Source organism: Malaya genurostris, chromosome 3 (genome assembly GCF_030247185.1).
Source record: "Malaya genurostris strain Urasoe2022 chromosome 3, Malgen_1.1, whole genome shotgun sequence".
Taxonomy (NCBI): Eukaryota; Metazoa; Arthropoda; class Insecta; order Diptera; family Culicidae; genus Malaya; species Malaya genurostris.
Window position 1 is genome coordinate 216,334,233 of NC_080572.1, and position 6,075 is coordinate 216,340,307.

A 6,075-nucleotide genomic window follows, 5' to 3' on the forward strand; every position below is an offset into this window, starting at 1 on the left:
GATTTCTCGGGATGAAATATTTTCTTAATTTTCTGGAAAATATTACCTCTAATTTGCTTTTAAGAGCAGCGAAGCCACATGCAGCGGCACCGATTCGCAAATTTTTATTCCACCCACAGATTCCATGCGAAAATTGAACCGTGATGATTTTTCGTACCAGTAGAGTTAAACACTTCGATTTTTTAAATTATTCAATACAAATTCAATTAGAAAGACAAAGTATTACGAATTAAACGTTTGAACTATGTTAGTTACCGTTTTAAAAAAGTGCTCCCGAAAAATGGTCAAATCACAGATTACTGATTTTTTTTTATTTAAAAAATATTTTTATTCAGACCTATTTGCGTACAAGCTTTACGTGGCCGACTGAGCCGATTTTTTAAATAATTTTTTTTTCGAGTTGGATCTCGTTGTCACCCTTTTTCTAGGGGGAGAGGAGCTTCCATTTCCCTCCTGCGAGGATTGAGGGGCCCTTCGCTCGTGGTTCGTCTTGTCATCCATTGCCGCATCGATGGTATTGTTGTCTCTTTCCGTCTTCTTTTCGTTGCTAGTTACTGTAGATGCACCTTGTTGTATATTGGTTGTAACTGCTGGTTGGTTGGAGAGTAAGTTGTTAACTGCAGCTGGTGTACTTTGTTCTATAGGGGATGATGATGGATTCGTTGAAGGGGATGCTTCATTGTTGTTGGTGGCTGTCACAGGTGTGCTGGGGTTGCTTGGGGTTAGTGTGAAGGAAGCACCGTTGTCCTTTGGTGTAGTTGTATCCTTGTCCAATTTATCACATGGCTTACCGTAGTGAAAAGCTTTTTGGCAATATTGACATGTGGCCATCTGATTGTCATAGGTAACAAGTGATTTGCACGGAATTCTTGTATCCTGACCGAAAGTCACATAAGAAGGTATAGGCCTCTTCAAGCACATGCGTAACAAACGTACGCCATTTAGAATACCGGGGAAAAAGTTCTTCCACTTTTCTTTTTCGATAGAGAATATCTCCGTATTGGGACATAGTTTTGCGAATATAAGAATCGGTGACGCTTGAGGGAAGATCATGCACACGCACTTCTATAGCACTATCTTCCATATATACTGGAATGTTGTACTTAATGTTCTCGTGCTCCACATAGTGCACATTGTTATTGTCTTTTGCGAATTGAATTGCATCTAACTTTTTATAAAACTGGATGTAAACAACATTATAGGTCTTATTGCATTGAAGTAAATGAACACGTTTAATGTCAAGATGCATTTGCTCCTTAATCAAACCTTCAAGTTCTCGTATCGAAGGTCGAATTTTGCACTGCCTGAAGTCAACAACAATAGTATTCTTTCGTGTCGGCGGTAGCTTTTGTTCATTTGGTTCACTCATTTCGAGGTCGTTCTATTGTTCACTACACAATACTGTACTTGGATTCTTCCGTCCCGAACGTAAGCGGTTTTGTTTTATCGACTGACTTGGATGAGATGTGAAAGCGAACTGTGTCAGATTACAGATGTTTTATATTGTTGAAATTTTAAACGAACTACTGCAAACTAATATTATAATCCAGGTAATCATAGAGACTAGTGAGAAACGAGCGTATTTCATCCAATACCTCATATGATTGCGTGAAATGTGCAGGTAGCTTTAAACCATAAATGAAGTAAAACAAGATTTCCCACTCAGTCCCATATTGTCTAGTGGTTAGGGTATCCGGCTCCCACCCGGAAGGCCCGGATTCGTTTCCTGGTATGGGATTTTTTAAAATTGTCAGATACTCAGTTTGGTTTCCGTAGCAATAAAGGGACGAATGATTGCCTTGCATTACTTTCGTCTGACATCCAAATTGCCTTCCCTCAAAAACAACAAATGGCATCTGTATTTTTGGACATAAAAGAAGCATTTGATTCAGTTTCCATTGATGTTCTTTCAGATAAGCTCCACCAACATGGACTTCCACCGGTTATAAATAAGTATTTGCGCAACCTTTTGTCAGAGAAGTGCAGGTATTTTTCACATGGCGATTTGGCAACAATAAGAATTAGCTACAAGGGTCTACCGCAAGGTTCAGGTCTCAGTCCGCTCCTGTATAATTTCTATGTAAACGACATTGACAGCTGTCTCGTAACCCCATGTACACTAAGACAATTGGCAGATGATGGCGTGGTTTCAGTTACTGGACCCAAAGCTGTTGATTTGCAAAAACCATTGCAAGATACCTTAGATAACTTGTCCGTTTGGGCTGTTCATCTTGGTATCGAATTCTCTGCGGAGAAAACAGAGTTGGTCGTCTTTTCAAGAAAGCATGGTTCCTCGCAACTCCAGCTACATATGATGAGAAGAATGATCGCGCAGGTTTTGACTTTCAAATACCTCGGGGTGTGGTTTGATTCCAAATGCACGTGGAGAGGAAACATTAGGTATCTGATAACAAAATACCAACAAAGAGTAAATTTTCTTCGAACAATAACAGGATCTTGGTGGGGTGCTCATCCGGAAGATCTAATAAAATTGTATCAGACAACGATACTTTCAGTGATGGAATATGAATGCGTTTGCTTTCGTTCCGCTGCAAACTCTCATATTATCAAACTTGAGCGAATTCAGTATCGTTGTTTGCGAATTGCCTTAGGCTGCATGCATTCGACACATACAATGAGTCTTAAAGTTCTGGTGAGAGTTCTTCCATTGAAAATCGCTTTTGGAAGCTTTCATCGCGACTGCTAGTAAGATGTGAGTTACTGAATCCCCTGGTTATTAACAACTTTGGAAGGCTAGTTGAGCTTCAATCTCAAACAATATTTAGGACAGTATATTTTAACCATATGTCACAGGAAATCAACCCTTCAAGATATATTCCAATCCGTGTCAGCCTCCTAAATGTCCCTCACTCAACTTTATTTTTCGACATATTCATGCAACGCGAAGTGCGTGGAATCGCGGATCAACTACGCTCTAGGGAAATCCCAAAAATAATTTCAAGTAAGTTCAGGCATATTGACTCTGAGAAAATGTTTTACACGGACCGCGATTGAAGAGGCGACAGGGTTTGATATGTTCAACAATAATGTTTCGGCCTCATTCAGGCTTCAAGAACCTGCATCGATTTATATAGCAGAGTTAGCAGCAGTTCATTATAGCTTGAGTGTAGTCGTCACATTATCTCCAAACCATTATTTCCTCTTCACAGATAGTCTGAGTGCAATTGAATCCATTTGCTCAAACATGACTGGCAAGAATTAACCGTTTTTCTTGGGCAAAATAAAACAGTGCCTGAACAACGTATTGAACAATAATTATCAAATCATTATAGTCTGGGCTTATTGCTCCATTCCTGGAAATAAAAGAATCGATATTTTAGCCAAGGATGGTGCTATTGAGGGTGATATTTATGAGCGACTGATTGCTTCCAACGAATTCTATAGCGCATCTCGCCAAAGAACACTTGCCAGCTGGCAAGCTTCTTGGGATAAAGATGATCTGGGTCGGTGGATGCACTCAATTATTCCTAAAATATCGACAAAGGCATGGTTCAGAGGACTGGATGTGAGTAATGATTTCATTCGTATGATGTTCAGAGTCATGTCCAATCACTACACGTTCGACGCATATCTCCTTCGAATTTGACTCTCCGAGACTAATCATTGTGCTTGTGGTAAAGGTTATCGGGATATTGATCATGTCATTTGGACATACGTGGAGTATCGTGATGTCAGATCTTTTGCGTACCCAAGGTAGTCTATCTAATGTTCCAGTTCGAGACATTCTTGCTTGTCGTGACCTTCCATACATGAAACTTTTTCATCATTTCATAAACACAATTTGAGTTTCAATTTAATAAATAACCCTTTTAAGACTTAGTTCTGATTCCAGCTGCGTCCATGAGTTCAACCAATAACTAAATTAGAATAGAAATTATGTAATGAAACAAGCTCGAAATAGTTTATGGAATTAATAAAAATAACAGCTTATTTTATAATTTATAGAAGTTAATCGTTTGGTTCAAATAATAATATAGATATAGATATAATTAATGACGAATTACCTAATATAATATTTAAGCATGTTTTAATATGTTTTAATAAATTTAAATCATTGTGACTATTTTAGAATTATATTAGGATAAGAATTTTTTGTAAAAGTGATGCTACGGCGAAGAAAAACTTATGTAAACTGCCTTAAGAAATAAAAGTATTTGTGAAAAAAAAAGATTTCCTACTGTACAGAGACACTAACAGCGCTTCTGGTAAGGGTTGAGTGTACGTTTTTCCAATACTACTGTGTTTGTATGAAATGTGCAGGTAAATTTATACATACAATTTTGAAGCATTTAAACTTCCATTTCCCACCAGACGGCGCTTAGGGTGTCAATGATAGCTCTATTGAATTACTTTAACAATCGACGGAATATGTTGCTACTGAACAAGGGAAAGAAGACTTCCAGTGAAACTCTCAACGAGTTAGCACGTCGTCTTGTGTTAATGCGGTGAATATTTATTTCGGGTATTCCGCGAGAACGAATGAATTGTTATGCTTATTGCCCAAGTAATCATGCATTATGCATTATATCATTGCACATTTACAACTTTAGTATAACATCGATAATGTAGAAGCACATTAATTCAACATGCTTTAAAGCAGCGTGCATTAAATTTGCATTCAAAATATAATGAAGCGTTATCTTATAACAGTTTTTTGCCATTCTATATACTGGCATTTAATGCTATATTTTATTGAAATAAAACATTATCGAAGTTACACTTTCATGAACCGGTAGTTCTTTTTAAAAAAACGAGTCTACACAGTTCGGGAGTTGAATGTGGAATGATTTCATTTTCAATTAAGTTTGTTACAGAGGCCTAACTTGCTGATCTAACTGAAATATTATAAAGTGCCTACGCTGCTCCTGCTGCTCGGTTACCGTCGCGTCGATCCGCTGCGTATGCACTTTATGTGCTGGTGACACGCGCAATCAGTTTGCGCGCGGTGATGGAATTTTTTGATGGTTCGGGTGAACCTGGTGGTAACTGCTCCTTCCTGTGGTTTTGAAGCTCCTGATTCAATTTGCTATGATTTTCTCTGAATATCTTCGATTGAGGGTGGTTTGTAATATATTACCGGGTTGGAGGTGTTTCTCGGGTTGATTGCTGTAATGTTTACTGAAGTTGCCTTTTGTCTAGCTTTGATGAAAATATAAAGACTAAGTAAGATGACAGATGATGCTGTTAGAGATAGTCCTCCCCAAATGGACCAGGACGTGTGGTAGAACTTGGTTTGCAGGTGATTCAACATTTTCGTGTTCTTCAGATGAAGGTCTTGTAGTATTTCCGTATTTATCGTCTTAATGAAATGGGTTCTCGTGACATCTAAATTAATGGAGGATGTGAACAGTGGTTGTTCAGCTGTTCTAACTACTCTATTGGTAAACGTGAGGTTTTGGAAAGTTAGAGTGCAATTCGTAAAGATTACCATATATGAGCCTATTAGCTTTTTACTAGCGGCTCCGCAGGTGTTCCAAAGCGTGTCATTCACGTCATTGAATAAAAGGGTTGTGTGTCCGATTTCTGTTATTGGGAGATATTGGAAAGTATTCTCGTATAAGCATTGACTAGGTTGACTGTTTATCAAGTTTGCAATGCATTTGTCTTCGGAGACGTCTTCAATGGCTGAAGGGTTGCAGATTGTTCAATCTGATAGACTTTGGCAATTGGTGGTTTTAAGATATATCTTGTTCTGATGCTTGAGATAGTGATTTCCAGGTAGTATGATTCTTTCGTGGGATTTAATTATTGGTTCAACGCGAAGATATTCGAAATTCGTTTCACTGAAGTTAGGGATGCCGATGATGTAGAAAATGAGTGTTTCGTTTGTGACTATAGATGTGGAGGCAAATTCTAGAGCTTCCTCGATGAGATGAGTGTGAACTCCTTGTTGTTCTAGGCACTTGTGAATAAATTCTACTTCTGCTGATTCTAATAAATTTGGATTTATAATGTTTAGTTTTGAAAGGATAATGGCTGACTGTATAGTTTCAATTTCTTTGTTTATTACATCTAGATGGAATAAAATGTTTATAAAATTTAACTCAGATGATA